Raw genomic sequence first — 14,985 nt, forward strand, 5'->3', positions numbered from 1 at the left:
TCGCGATCGCTAGCCCGTTGGCTAGTGGGTCCCCACGAAAGCAACTCTTCTGATTGGGCTTCCCTGGTTGCTCCAGACGTGCCCTGACTTACCCTCGCTGGGTGAGTCCCCCAGACCTTGCTGGTCTGCACCGACGTCCTTTCTCTGATTCCAAGTGACTTGCCGTTGCCAAGGCTTGTTGGGTCAAATCTGGTCGCCGACACCGCAGCACTCGACAGACTTCGTGAGACAGCTCGAATCCAGCTCCTGGACCTCGTGGCTGAAGAGTCAAGACACCCGTCAACTCACCTGAAGCACCCGAAATCTGTGGGAATTGGTCTATCGTGCCCTTGGTCACTGGTAAGTGACCCAGACTCTGTCCCCTCTACTTTCAGGTTCCTGCCATCCTAGATCCAGGCTTGGATCTCTCCGGACACTTCTCCTCTTTACGGCAGCAGCACTTCCTGAGTAGCTTCCATTGAAAACAGCGACGCGAGCCGACACCATTTGACACCTATGCACCCGGCTTCCCTGGGTGAGGTAACTCGAGTACTTCGGTGCTCCCCTGGGTGTTGGCCCTAGACACCTCTAAAGTCCAAAAGGGTTCGCTCTTAGATATCTTCTAAGTGTCCTTAAACTCTAAATTTCCAACCGCGACATTCCCTATAGAAGTAAACGGCGATTCGCGGCTGTGTTCTCACACTGCACTCGTCCCCCGTGGGTCCCCTGTGTCACTACCTTGGGTGGTTCCTTGTGGCCCAAGCACTTCTACAGGCTCTAGGCCTTGTGTCTAGTTCAGTCGTGGTTCTTATACCACTTTATTGGTATATGGTTTGGCACGCCCCTAGGGCTTAAACATGTATTTGTGCTATTACTGTTGATTGCTAACTTGTAACTTAGGTACTTTGAACTCCAGTCTCATAAAGAGACTAGAGGGGCTGTGTTTTATCTTAAATACATATATTTTAAATATATACCTGGTGTGGTTGTCCTTTCATTTGGTCATTCAAGAGATTATAGACTGGTAAAACAAGCTGCTTTACATTCCTTCAAGACTTAGCCTGAAGGCTGCTCTCCATAGCTACCACTAGGATAGCTTTCAAAAAAGGTTGTCTTTAACCAATTCACAATAAGGGGTTGTTTGGACTGATATAAGGCGCCCACTAGAACTAGTGGACGAGAAAGCAAAAGACACACAATTGATGGACGGAATGCAGAACAAATCAAAACATTCACCCTCAGTCAAGAGATCTGGGTTAAATCCATCATTCTTTGGCTCACCATGCCACCCCAGTTTAGTCCTGGCCATATGCAAATCAGTCTTGACCCTGTGCCTCATGGGAACAGTCGAGCCCGAACTGCCAAGCCAGGTCCTCCCTGAACTGGAAACAAGCATCCTAGGACCGGTTTCAGGGTTTCACCCCTCTTCAGCCAGGATAGCTTGATTCCAGTGGCACAGTGAGCCCAGGACCCATGTCTGGGCATACATGGCGCACTTGGGGCGAGAAAGCAAAAGACACACAATTGATGGACGGAATGCAGAAAAAATCAAAATAGTCACCCCCGGTCAAGAGATCTGGGTTAAATCCATCATTCTTTTGCTCACCATGCCACCCCAGTTTAGACCTGGCCATATGCAAATCAGTCTTGACCCTGTGCCTCATGGGAACAGTCCAGCCTGAACTGCCAAGCCAGGTCCTCCCTGAACTGGAAACAAGCATCCTAGGACCGGTTTCGGGGAGTAACTCCTTTACGCCAAGGGAGATTCTTCTGTCGTCCAGCGAAGTGTAGACCGTCTAAGTACTTGGTTTCTGTTGCAGAGTTTAGTCCAGGTAAAATCCAAAGTCCTGCAATCAGGTTTTCCACTTTATACCCAGGGAAGGGGTTGGACTGGCTCTGAGGACGCACCTAGGGGAGGGGCAGGACAGAGGGATGGCTGCACCTATGTCCTTTGTCCAGTTTCACGCCAGAGCAGGAGCAAATGGCTACTGCAACTGGTTTGAGCTGGACTATGCATGGGGACACCAAATGTGCCCCCAGTGCAGACTTTCTGGCACTCTCAGAGTGCACCCACCCAGCCCCAATACACTCAAGCCTGTCTGGGAGGTGGTCACACCTCCCTGTGACAGGAAACCTATTGTCAGGCCTTCCTCTGCTCGAGCTTGGCTCAGCAGCAGGAGGGCAGACTCGTGTCTGTGGTTGGCAGCATCCATTTTGTGATGCCCAGGTGGAGAAAGCTGGTACGGGGTATACCAGTGATCTACATAAGTCCCTCTAAGAGGGTGGAATCATACCTCCCCCGCCTGTTACTGGAGAGGAGGTATGATTCCAAGATATTTGACACCAAACACGACAGGTTTCTAAGCATCCGTTTTAAAGTTAGCATTTACCGCGAGGTTATAATGCACTTAAGTAAATATGGTTGGCTGCATCACAGACAACCCCGGAGAATAGGTTCTGAAGGCTGCAGAGGGGCTCTACTCATGCAGGGGCACCCTCTCACATAAAATCGAGTACCCTGTCTTCAGGATTGTTAAGGCCTGCCATAGTGGTGACTGATAGGTTTATGTGTGTAGTGATTTAGAATAGATATAGGGAACCTATATCTAAGTAAGGGCTGCATGCATCTCCTTACATAGGCTGCAGTAGCAGACCTGTGGTGTCAGTTTGAATGGCCTCTCAGAGGTGGCACAATACATGCTTCAGCCCTGGGGTGGCCTCTGGGGTACCTATGCCCTGGGTACATGGTGTACCATATACTAGGGACTGATAAGGGTACCCCGGCATCCAATCTGGAGTGTACCTAAAGTACATGCATTGCAATATAAGGGAGAAAGCAGCTAGGCTGGGGTCCTGAATAGCAGGATCCCAGTCAGACTAAGTCAAAAACAGTGAAACACCAGGCAAAAAGTGGGGGTATCCATAAGCAGCAGATCCTACTCTCCTACACCCGGATGCCCAAGGTGATCTATTGGTGCTGCCTTGGACCTTGCCCCATACTCACCTTAAGACCCGAGGAAGAGTCCTATAAGTCGTTGAGTGACCGCGTGCAGTGTGTTTTTCACCGCAAAGTGCTTCAATTATGATTTACAGTATAAAAAACACCTGTTTTCTTCAAACCTGCTATTTAAAACAAGCATTTACAATGCAATAGGTCTTGCAATTGCGAGTTTTTGAGCTATTGACATTGTAAAAGGCATTGTCATTTACAGTAACAATAGTTTGATGTTTTGCAAAAGCAATACCCATTGTATTGCAGAGCGTGGTGTCTGTGAAGTGGGCCCCGCGCTCAAAAAAATGTTTTGAAAAAATGAAACCGAGCGCAGAGTCCCTGAAGCGGGCGCTACGCTCAGTATTTACAAAAAAGAAATAAAAAATGAAACAGAGCGTGGTGTCCCTGTAGCGGGCGCTGCGCTCAGGATTAAAAAAAAATTAAACATAGCGTGGTGTCCCTGTAGCTGGCGTTGCGCTTAGTTTTTACGTTTTAAAAATTTTAGAGTGCGGTTTTCCTGAAGAGGTGCCGCACTCAGCATTCAAGTTTATTAGAAAAAAAAGTAAACTGACCGCAGTGTCCCTAAAACGGACGCTGCGCTCAGAATACAATTTAGAGCGGTATAAGAGAATTGGCTGCCATTGTCCCGAGTAGTGTCAATAAACAAAATAGTGCTCACCCACTTATAATGCAGTCCGTGTAACAAGCCAAGTAAAAGGTCCAGTCGTTATGGGCGGTAACAAATGCAGTCAAAAGGGACTAACATGCCTATTTACGAATCAGAAGCCAGCATTTACGAAGGACAATAACACAAGATAATGACAAATATGGGTGGAGAGTGGGCGGGGCTTCCAGTGCATACCCTAATATAACATGCCTCGCAGAGCAAGCAGTGCATGCGTGCTGCCACTAGGCTTGACCTATAAACTAGAGGGAACGTAACAAAAACCTTTGTTATGAGGTGTGGCTCAGGCAGCAACAAATGCAGAGATGTCTTTATTGATGAACAAAAATAGATTTTACTAATAGTTTTAGTTATTTGGGAATTTTATTTTACCATAAAGCCACATGGGTTCAGGCGGTGCATGCGAGAAAACTTGATTTTATGAAAACTAACGCAGCCCTAGTCAACTTCTCAAAAAAACGGTGGGAGGCTGCCGCAAGCTTTATTACAAATCTATAGGGCTAAGTGTGTCTCGACGGCTATATATGATGCAGGAATTCAGGGACATTATAATGTTCAATCTTTACAAATTGTTGAAAATTAGTTTTTAAGATATATTTTGGCACTCCCGAGTAGTGCATCGTCGTACGTTTGCTATTCAGAATTGGGGGTTCCATTCATAACAGATCTAATTAAAATGGAACCAGTTATGCTCTGGTATGGGATATGGATATGTGCGGAAACTAATTTAAATTGGGAGATTTTAACTGATGTTTTAGGTATGAACAATGTTTTAAGAATGAAATGGGTAAAATATGTTAAGGATTTTTTGTATGACTTAGGCTATCCAGAGTTTTATAATGAACCAAGCGCAATGAGTACCATTTCAAGAAAAGAGCAGAAAGCCAAAGGTATGTCTTTGTTTGAATCGCTCAGACTAGCAGAAGAAATTTCCAAACTCGCAGTACTGCATCATCAACTGATGTTAACAACCTACAGTATCCAACCATACCTTATTTTAGTGAGAGGCACCTATGACAGACCACTGTTGACAAGATTCAGATTGCGTACACTACACATAATCAGTTTCCCAAATACGAATTATTGGGATAGGGTGATGCAATTATGCCCCTGCGATGATAGATCAGAGCAAACGACACTCCATGCAGTTCGTTTCTGCAAATGTTACAATACTCTAAGGAAAAAAGGGTTATTAGCTCTTGTAAAGAAGTTCGGTTTTAGAAGATGTCGACCTGCGTTTTTAGCACTGCAATTTTTAGAAAATGAGTTTAGGATATGGATTTTATCAATGTTTTTGTAAAATGCAGAAAATCGATAATATTATGAAGGACAAATTGTTTAATAATCCTGCTTTTAAAATGCTATGTTTTTTATGTGCTTTTATGATTTTTTCAAATAGAATTCGAATAAAGCTTGTTACCTTACCTACCTATAAACTAGCCTGTCCATGCCTGCAGTGTTTTTAGGTCTCGGCTAGCGAAGGCTGCGTTTGCGCAGTCTCGCTCGCGAGATTTAATGACTTGGAGAAGAGGGGCTTGAACCCGCCCCTCTTCTCCCCTGTTCTCCATTGGCTGGCCTCTTGAATGCTGGCCAGTCATTGGAGAAGAGGTCTGTCACTCCGAACAGGCCCCGTCCTTTTCGGATTCGGGGGCGTGTTTTTTCGTTACTTTTCTAATTATCTCCTCCAGCCAATAGCAAGAGGAGAGAAAAGCAAAACACGCCCCGAATCCGAAAATGCCACTGCGTTTCTCCGAGGCATTTCTGCTTCGCCTCGGAGAAAGGCAGTGGTGTGCTTGTTAGCTCATTCGTCCTCTCTGGCCGACCCACAGGGCGCTCCTCCTCTCTTCAGATGCCGCCATCATCCTCCTCGCACTTCAGTCTGCCGCCGCTCAGCTCGAGCCCCCTCCATGAACCAAGATGCTTACGGGCGTTGGTCTGAACTAGAGACAATTTTCTACCAGCTCCCGTGTTCTTTTTCTATCTTAAAGCCGGATATAGCGCAGAGCTTAAATAGCAGAACTCATCTGTTCAAAGAGAATATTTTGGTCCATAATGTTCGAGTTGGTCGTCATTCCCTATTAGTCTTAAGTCAGAATGTGGCGTTAAGGCCAAAGCTGCCGACTTTGGATCTGGGAAACCGGGTTCGAGTTTCGGCGTCGGCTCAACATCCCGTGATTCTGGGCAAATCACTTATTCTCCCCGAGCCTAACAAAAATGTGTTCTCGTGTAATGTAACTTTTGCTCGTGTAAAGCGCTCCTATACCATCGCGTCGAGTTCGCTTTATATAAAACTGCAAAAAAAAGACAAGGACTCAGAGACAGAGAGACAGAGCACCGACTCGGCATTTCGTATTTTTTTTTTTTGTTAGGTCCGCCCCTTGCATCCATCGGCTTAATTCTGCCCCTAGTTTGTGACTTCATCACGTCTTTCCTCGGCCTCGTTAGTCACCTCTCTCCTAAAGATATTTAGTGGCAGCCCTCTGCCTCCGCTCCTACCTTCCAACTAAACTACAGCTAAAGCCCCGTTTGTCCACTCCTGCTGACTCTCTCCTGTCTGTCTCGCTTTAATGCGCTACTGCCGTATGGGTTAGGCAGCACATAAAAACAAGACCTGTTACCTTTACCAGTGCTTTTTTAATAGCCTCGTATTCTTCATTTTCCAGTGTCTGTTCTCCTTAACGTACTATAGTGGGATTCACCCAGGCTTAACAACCCCATTTAATGAGCATAAATGGCTTTCTTAATGCCGCAATGTCTGGTTCTGGTTCTTTAGGGGATACAGAGTCTGTCTGTTCGATGCATCTGGTGGCCGAGTTCCGAAGCCTCCATTTCTGCTTGCCTTGAGCTATTAGCACAAAGTATGAAAAAAGTGATTAAACTGCTTGCTGTTTTGGGATGGTGCACACTTAAGAGTAACTGTTCTCCCCTTTAGGAATATCCCTTTAACCCTATAAAATGTAGCCCAGTGATCGTGTGATTGGTCGTTGGAAATCAGGCACCGCTCTGTACATACGACCCCATCTGGGTACTGTCCACGTTTATTATGCAGAATGGCATTTATGGCGTGTGTTGGCTGCCCTGCACTTGCATAACATGGTTAGTCCTCACATATGCAAAAAAAAAGCTAATGCCAATAGAAATGACAATGCCATTTATTTAGGGATAATGGTCCGCTGTACCCAGCAACCCAAAGATACAGGAAAAAGTATTGACAGGAAATCCTGATTTAAAGATAGTGGATGAAATAGTGAAGATTGTGGAGCAGACCACATAATGTATGTATAAAATAAATGAAACAGAGTTATATATATGGCCAACCTTTGTTGCCTTATAATAAAGGCACTCACTCAGTGCCTTACTTAACCAGCCTAGTCTGCACTTCGTTCCCCAAAACGGACGACAGGCAGGTTTTCATTGCACATGCGCTAGTGCGCTTGTGCCAGTATTATGGCGGCCGTTGCAGCATTGTAACGTAAGCAGTCTTTCGGCTGACATGCTGCCAGCCCAGGTCTGCAGTACTTAGGGTCCTCAGGGACCTCCTAGCTATGACGCGATGCAGCGTCACATTTTAAAGCAGCCCAGGGTGTGTACCGTATCAGCCCTGTACTCCCGGGGCTGCTTGTAAATGAACTACAGCAGCCTCTCACCACCCCAGGTCATCACAGGGTGACGAGTTGGGAGGGGAGGGGTTTGCTTTGAAATTCGGCCAGCGTGAGGATTTCCGGAGCCACCAACTTCTGAAACAGAAACGCTGCAGGCTGTTGGTGTGGTGTTACTTCGTCTGCAACACCAAGTGGACAACACAATTGTTTGGGTAAGTATTCGCTCCCCTCCCCTCTATCTTTACTCTTTCCCTCCCCTCCGTTATCCCTTGTCCTTACTTTTCTTTTTTCTCACTGTCCTTCTCCTGTTGCTCGCTTCTCCTTTTCCTGCTAATTGTGTAATGAAAGCAGCAAGAAATAAATTAGGCACTTGCTGAGGCTTTGTAAGCAAAAACATTGCAAATTGTGCCAGACTGAGAAGAAATAAATGATGCTTCTTAACGTCATATATCCTGGACTTTTACGTTCTGTTTCTAGAAAGTACGTTACCTAGTTGTGCTGGATAAATTAACATTTTTCAGAAACATCATTTTCGTTGCTTGTTTTGCAGTCTGGAAGATTTTACAATGCTGCCTCCTAACGTGACCCCTGCTCCAATTAAATGCCCTCTCCCTTGAACAAATCAATTGGAGAAATACAACATATGAAAATTGCTGAAGCACAGGTTCCTATGTTGGCTTCCCGAAATGTTTGGATTAAAAAACCTTTTCCTGTGTAGTGTGACAGCCCGACATCAGCAAAGTACATGTGCAAGAACTCTTTTTTTTATAAAAACAAAAACATCAGTTTATGTTTTGTCTTTCGTGTCTCCACAATTGTGACACCTCCCCTACATCACATAGTCCAAACTTCAATCGTAGAAATTGTTTTTTATCTCCAATCAGAGTGCAAGATCTAAGTATTTTGGCATTCTGACTTCTGTGCCTTTGTACCTTCTCACGATTAGTTTGCTGTGTTGCTTGGTTTTAAATATTTCAGATCTAAGTGCCTGGATTAGCCGGGCACTGCCTTCTGCAGTATTTGCTTGAAGCTCCCTATGGCAGTTGGAACTCTCTTTGTATAGTCATATATCCTGGACTTTTGCGTACTGTTTCTAGAAAGTACATTACCTAGTTAAATTAAATTAGGCAACTTACTTTCTAAACACATAACGTAGGAGCTGGGGAAATGAACATTTTTCATTAACATCATCTTGGTTGCTTGTTTGGCAGTGTGGCAGAATTTACAATGCTGCCTCCTAACATAACCCCTGCTCCAATGAAATGCCCTCTCACTTGAACACAAGCATTTACAATGCAACGGTCTCAGCATTGTTAAAGTTAGAGCTATTGGCATTGCTCATGACAATGCCGTTTCTTTAAATGTTTTACAAACAAAAACATAAACAAAAATAATGTCATGAGCAATGCCAATAGCTCTAACTTTACCAATGCCGAGACCATTGCATTGTAAATGCTTGTTACTTGATGTGTTCACTTTTATGTATGGAAACTTCCCCCCCATAAAAGCTAAAATCAGCATTTGGGAAGTTGCAGGATTCCATGTTTAGTAACTTTGCATATCTGTGTCCTTAATAGCCGCACATCACTTTCCTATTTAATGTGGATGCATTGGCAGGCATGCTCCATATAAATTAACAAAGTGGCAGATTCCTGTCTACGGAGAATAGAAATGAGGGAGAAAGATGACTGCTGACTAGTGTCAATTCTCAACTTTTAAAACATGGAAAAAGTGACTGAAGTTACATAGAAAAAAAACATAAAGTGACAGACAGCATGATTTTAGGCTATTGTATCAGTCGTCATTAAATGGCCATAACGTTTTTCATACTGCCAACAAAGCTACCCCCATGTCAAGTGAATTGAGGCACATATCTATACCAAAATACTTCAGGCTCCCGGTCGGTAGCTTCAAGCGTGACTGAACAGGGCAAGCGAGATTCCTCCAGTCTGGGAGGGTACCATAGTCCCGTTCCGAGGTTTTTATTCAAAAGACCAGTGCATTCTGGGAGATGTAGTCTTCATTTCCTTACATTGAAGCTATGAAGCTACCACTGAGTATAATTTACCGAAAAGTGTCAGCCAATGTCTGCCTGGGATGTGGCCTAACGGCTAGAGCGGTCGACCTCGAAGCTGAGGGACCAGGTTCGAGTCTCGGCAGGGACGCCCAACATCTTGCAATTCTGGCCAAATCACTTACTCTCCCCATGCCTATTAAAATTAATGTGTCCATCTCTAACGCAACTGGTGTTTATGTGAAGCGCTCTGATACCTTCGGGTCCAGTTAGCGCTATATAAAACTCGAGAAAAAACACATCTTGCCACCAGATCAAATGAATTGCGCCACTGCTGTGAAATTTTGCGCTCCTTCTGAGTAATTCTGAAATGCCGCCAGTCTGAGTGCTTTTATATTTGCACTAATGAAAAGTGTGAAAATGTTGTTTGTGCAAAAAAAGATATCCTGTGCTAGCTCTGGTCGAGGTGTCGGTTCTTTGTGTGAAAATTTGCCAAGCACCAGTAAAAACGAATGCTGCAAACTGGACGAAATGGCTGCCGTTGCTGGTGCCTTTTACATGAGCTGGCCGGTAGAACGATTGAACACCATCCCCTGCTGTCTGGTTGCACAAAGCCCGGTACACAGTTGTTAGTCACATGCACGAAAACCCCTTTCACTCCTAGGTGGGTGGATGTGGAATTTAACTTCACGCCAGCACACTCCGTACTAGTAAAAGGGAGGTCCGATTGGGTAGAAAATGGCCATTTAGACATTCCTTCCAGAATTGCAACCAGTACAAGCCCAAGACCGCGCTGGCCTAGGGTGTGCATTAATTGCTTATTAATGGCATGCGACCTCAGAGCGCGGTGTCCCTGAAGAGGGCGCCACACTCATTAAAACATTTTTTTTTTTTAATTAATGAAAGAGTACTGTGTCCCTGAAGTGGGCGCCGCGCTCAGTATTAATGTTAAAAAAAATAACAAACAGAGCAAGGTGTCCCTGAAGCGGTTGCCGTGCTCAGCATACAATTCAGAGCGGCATAAGAAATTTGGCTGCCATTGTCCCCAATACTGTCAAACAAAATTGTTCTCGCCCACTTATAATGCAGTCCGTGTATCAAGCCAAGTAAAAGGTCCTGTCGTTATGGGTGGTAACAAATGCAGACAAGGCAGTACCAAGGAGGGACTATAAAGCCTATTTACGAATCAGAAGCCTGCATTTACGAAGGACAATGACACAAGCCAATGACAAATATGGGCGGAGAGTGGGCGGGGCTACCAGTGCATACCCTAATAGCATGCCTCGCAAAGCGAGCAGTGCATGCGTGCTGCCACTAGGCTCAACCTAAAAATACTTACCTGATTTTTATGATCTTGATGCCTAAAGATATGTTATTTTTATAAATTGTTGTGGATCTCCTTACTGAGACGTGTGCATCATTTATTGACTGCTGTGTGTATTTACAGATGTCTAACACTCCTCGCTGATGAGCTTAAGGCTGCTCGACCACACCCCCCCCCTAGTAGAGCACCTTATGATTGCTAGAGCAAGCCCCGTCCACTCATCATGGAATACCTGGACTCTTTGCACAGTATACCTCTTTTTGGTATATCCTATAAGGAGCTGGCTTCCCACAGATGGTGAGCTGGTCAGTGAGGTGCTGGTCGTTATGGCCTTGCAAATGGTGCAGTTGGCTAGGGGAACCAGTTCCACCAGGACAGGGGCAAGGGATCATCTTTCCTCAGGCCCTGGATGAGACGGTGGCCAGTGGCCAAAATACCACATTTCAGCCATATGGCCCACAAGAACAGGCGGCCAACCCAACCACAACAGGAAACCTAGGGGTGACCTTGGAGTCAGACCTCTCCATGACACCACAACAGCAAGGTCGTAAAGAGCGCCTTCTACACAATGAAAATACTGCATTGCATCTTCCCATACCTTGGTACCAACAATAGTTACAAGCCATCTTTAGATTTGTAACCCCAAGTATGTCTATACAACCGCTATTACGAGACACACCCACTTTCAACGTATGCAAAATACAACTCCAGAATGCTGCAGCCAGACTCCTTCTCTACCTTTACTCAAGAGAGCCCTTGAATCAGTCCTGCAACCCCTCCACCTACAGCTCTGAAGGCATCCCCATTGTGCACAGAGCCTCCCAGGGAAAAGGACCTCTACACCTACAAGTAAAAAAAAAAAAAAAAGCAAAACGGAACGCTGCGCTCCAGGCTTGCACCACTTATCATCACACCACCTTACCATAGGAAACCCGTGAAATGCGCTGCTTTCTCAGTACAAGCCTCTACTCTCCAGAAGTCGCTACCAGCCAACATTCAAAGCAGCCAGGAGCGCATACACTTCAGGAGAGGGTTAAAAACATGGCTCTTTGACAGATAATTACATCATCCCGCAACCCTGGAATAAAACATGGAATGATAACCTCACCGTCACGTACAAGCTACAGTCCACAAATGTGGAACAGCCCAAGCAGCACACTACTGCCTACCGCCAGGCGTGAAGGGTATGAAGGGCGGACCCGCGTCTAGCCTGGGTCGTTTGTAGCCACGTCAACTTGCATATACCCATCCTGGCTCGCACTGTGCTAATATAATACTCAGCTGTTGGGCAGCCAACTGTAGCTCATACAGGCTGCATGATCACTCCCTTGCACTGCCTGACCCTACTACTGTAGCTCATACACGCTGCATGATCACTCCCTTGCACTGCCTGACCCTACTACTGTAGCTCATACAGGCTGCATGATCACTCCCTTGCACTGCCTGACCCTACTACTGTAGCTCATACACGCTGCATGATCATTCCCTTGCACTGCCTGGCCCTACTACTGTAGCTCATACAGGCTGCATGAATTCCCTTGCACTGCCTGACCCTACTACTGTAGCTCATACAGGCTGCATGATCACTCCCTTGCACTGCCTGACCCTACTACTGTAGCTCATACACGCTGCATGATCATTCCCTTGCACTGCCTGACCCTACTACTGTAGCTCATACAGGCTGCATGATCACTCCCTTGCACTGCCTGACCCTACTACTGTAGCTCATACAGGCTGCATGAATTCCCTTGCACTGCCTGGCCCTACTACTGTAGCTCATACAGGCTGCATGATCATTCCCTTGCACTGCCTGGCCCTACTACTGTAGCTCATACAGGCTGCATGATCATTCCCTTGCACTGCCTGACCCTACTACTGTAGCTCATACACGCTACATGATCATTCCCTTGCACTGCCTGACCCTACTACTGTAGCTCATACACGCTGCATGATCATTCCCTTGCACTGCCTGACCCTACTACTGTAGCTCATACACGCTGCATGATCATTCCCTTGCACTGCCTCACCCTACTACTGTAGCTCATACAGGCTGCATGATCATTCCCTTGCACTGCCTGACCCTACTACTGTAGCTCATACACGCTGCATGATCATTCCCTTGCACTGCCTGACCCTACTACTGTAGCTCATACAGGCTGCATGATCACTCCCTTGCACTGCCTGACCCTACTACTGTAGCTCATACAGGCTGCATGAATTCCCTTGCACTGCCTGGCCCTACTACTGTAGCTCATACAGGCTGCATGATCATTCCCTTGCACTGCCTGGCCCTACTACTGTAGCTCATACAGGCTGCATGATCATTCCCTTGCACTGCCTGACCCTACTACTGTAGCTCATACACGCTACATGATCACTCCCTTGCACTGCCTGACCCTACTACTGTAGCTCATACAGGCTGCATGATCATTCCCTTGCACTGCCTGACCCTACTACTGTAGCTCATACACGCTGCATGATCATTCCCTTGCACTGCCTGACTCTACTACTGTAGCTCATACACGCTGCATGATCATTCCCTTGCACTGCCTGACCCTACTACTGTAGCTCATACAGGCTGCATGAATTCCCTTGCACTGCCTGGCCCTACTACTGTAGCTCATACAGGCTGCATGATCATTCCCTTGCACTGCCTGACCCTACTACTGTAGCTCATACACGCTGCATGATCATTCCCTTGCACTGCCTGACCCTACTACTGTAGCTCATACAGGCTGCATGATCACTCCCTTGCACTGCCTGACCCTACTACTGTAGCTCATACAGGCTGCATGAATTCCCTTGCACTGCCTGGCCCTACTACTGTAGCTCATACAGGCTGCATGATCATTCCCTTGCACTGCCTGGCCCTACTACTGTAGCTCATACAGGCTGCATGATCATTCCCTTGCACTGCCTGACCCTACTACTGTAGCTCATACACGCTACATGATCATTCCCTTGCACTGCCTGACCCTACTACTGTAGCTCATACACGCTGCATGATCATTCCCTTGCACTGCCTGACCCTACTACTGTAGCTCATACACGCTGCATGATCATTCCCTTGCACTGCCTGACCCTACTACTGTAGCTCATACAGGCTGCATGATCATTCCCTTGCACTGCCTGACCCTACTACTGTAGCTCATACACGCTGCATGATCATTCCCTTGCACTGCCTGACCCTACTACTGTAGCTCATACAGGCTGCATGATCACTCCCTTGCACTGCCTGACCCTACTACTGTAGCTCATACAGGCTGCATGAATTCCCTTGCACTGCCTGGCCCTACTACTGTAGCTCATACAGGCTGCATGATCATTCCCTTGCACTGCCTGGCCCTACTACTGTAGCTCATACAGGCTGCATGATCATTCCCTTGCACTGCCTGACCCTACTACTGTAGCTCATACACGCTACATGATCATTCCCTTGCACTGCCTGACCCTACTACTGTAGCTCATACACGCTGCATGATCATTCCCTTGCACTGCCTGACCCTACTACTGTAGCTCATACACGCTGCATGATCATTCCCTTGCACTGCCTGACCCTACTACTGTAGCTCATACAGGCTGCATGATCATTCCCTTGCACTGCCTGGCCCTACTACTGTAGCTCATACAGGCTGCATGATCACTCCCTTGCACTGCCTGACCCTACTACTGTAGCTCATACACGCTACATGATCATTCCCTTGCACTGCCTGACCCTACTACTGTAGCTCATACACGCTGCATGATCATTCCCTTGCACTGCCTGACCCTACTACTGTAGCTCATACACGCTGCATGATCATTCCCTTGCACTGCCTGACCCTACTACGCTCACATGTGACAGACCTGGTACGGGTCAGGTCTGTCACTCAGTCCAGTAGCAGTCCACAGCAATAAACCAACTATCACCAGCAGAACCGGCGTGGAATAACTGGGAAGATCCGACGCATGCCGCTGGCCAAGGGAGGACTTTAATGTAGACCATCACTGCCAGTCCCAACAAGCGACACACTTTGACCCTTTCTGACATCTCTCAAAGTCCATCCCACACGATCCTGTCATCATTCCTCCGTCCAAGCTGTGCCTGGTCAGGGCCTTAAACAAAAAATCTCAACGTGTACAACCAAGGGCAGTAACCTGCTAAGAAGACTGTGATCTTAAGAAATCTCAAAACGAACCCTGAGAGCTGCCAGATGACTGGAAACCATAAACTGTGCACCACTCTCTCTCACTCACTTTACCCACCACACTGCGCCCCATAACTTGATAGCCGTGCCTCGTGGTCATCACGCATGACATGGAAACACTTCTCACATAGGATCAAAAACAAAGACCGCCTCCGAGCCACACACCGTGCGCGGTGTAGCTTGCTGCCCATGTAGGGAATGA

At 46.7% G+C, this 14,985-nt stretch overlaps 1 protein-coding gene across 4 annotated transcripts in view; it reads right to left on the minus strand.

Moving 5' to 3' along the window:
- ARHGAP45 (Rho GTPase activating protein 45) overlaps window positions 1-14,985 on the minus strand; it is a 296,938-nt gene that overhangs the window by 141,471 nt on the left and 140,482 nt on the right. The window lies entirely within an intron of this gene.

Source organism: Triturus cristatus, chromosome 12, assembly GCF_964204655.1.
Source record: "Triturus cristatus chromosome 12, aTriCri1.1, whole genome shotgun sequence".
Taxonomy (NCBI): domain Eukaryota; kingdom Metazoa; phylum Chordata; class Amphibia; order Caudata; family Salamandridae; genus Triturus; species Triturus cristatus.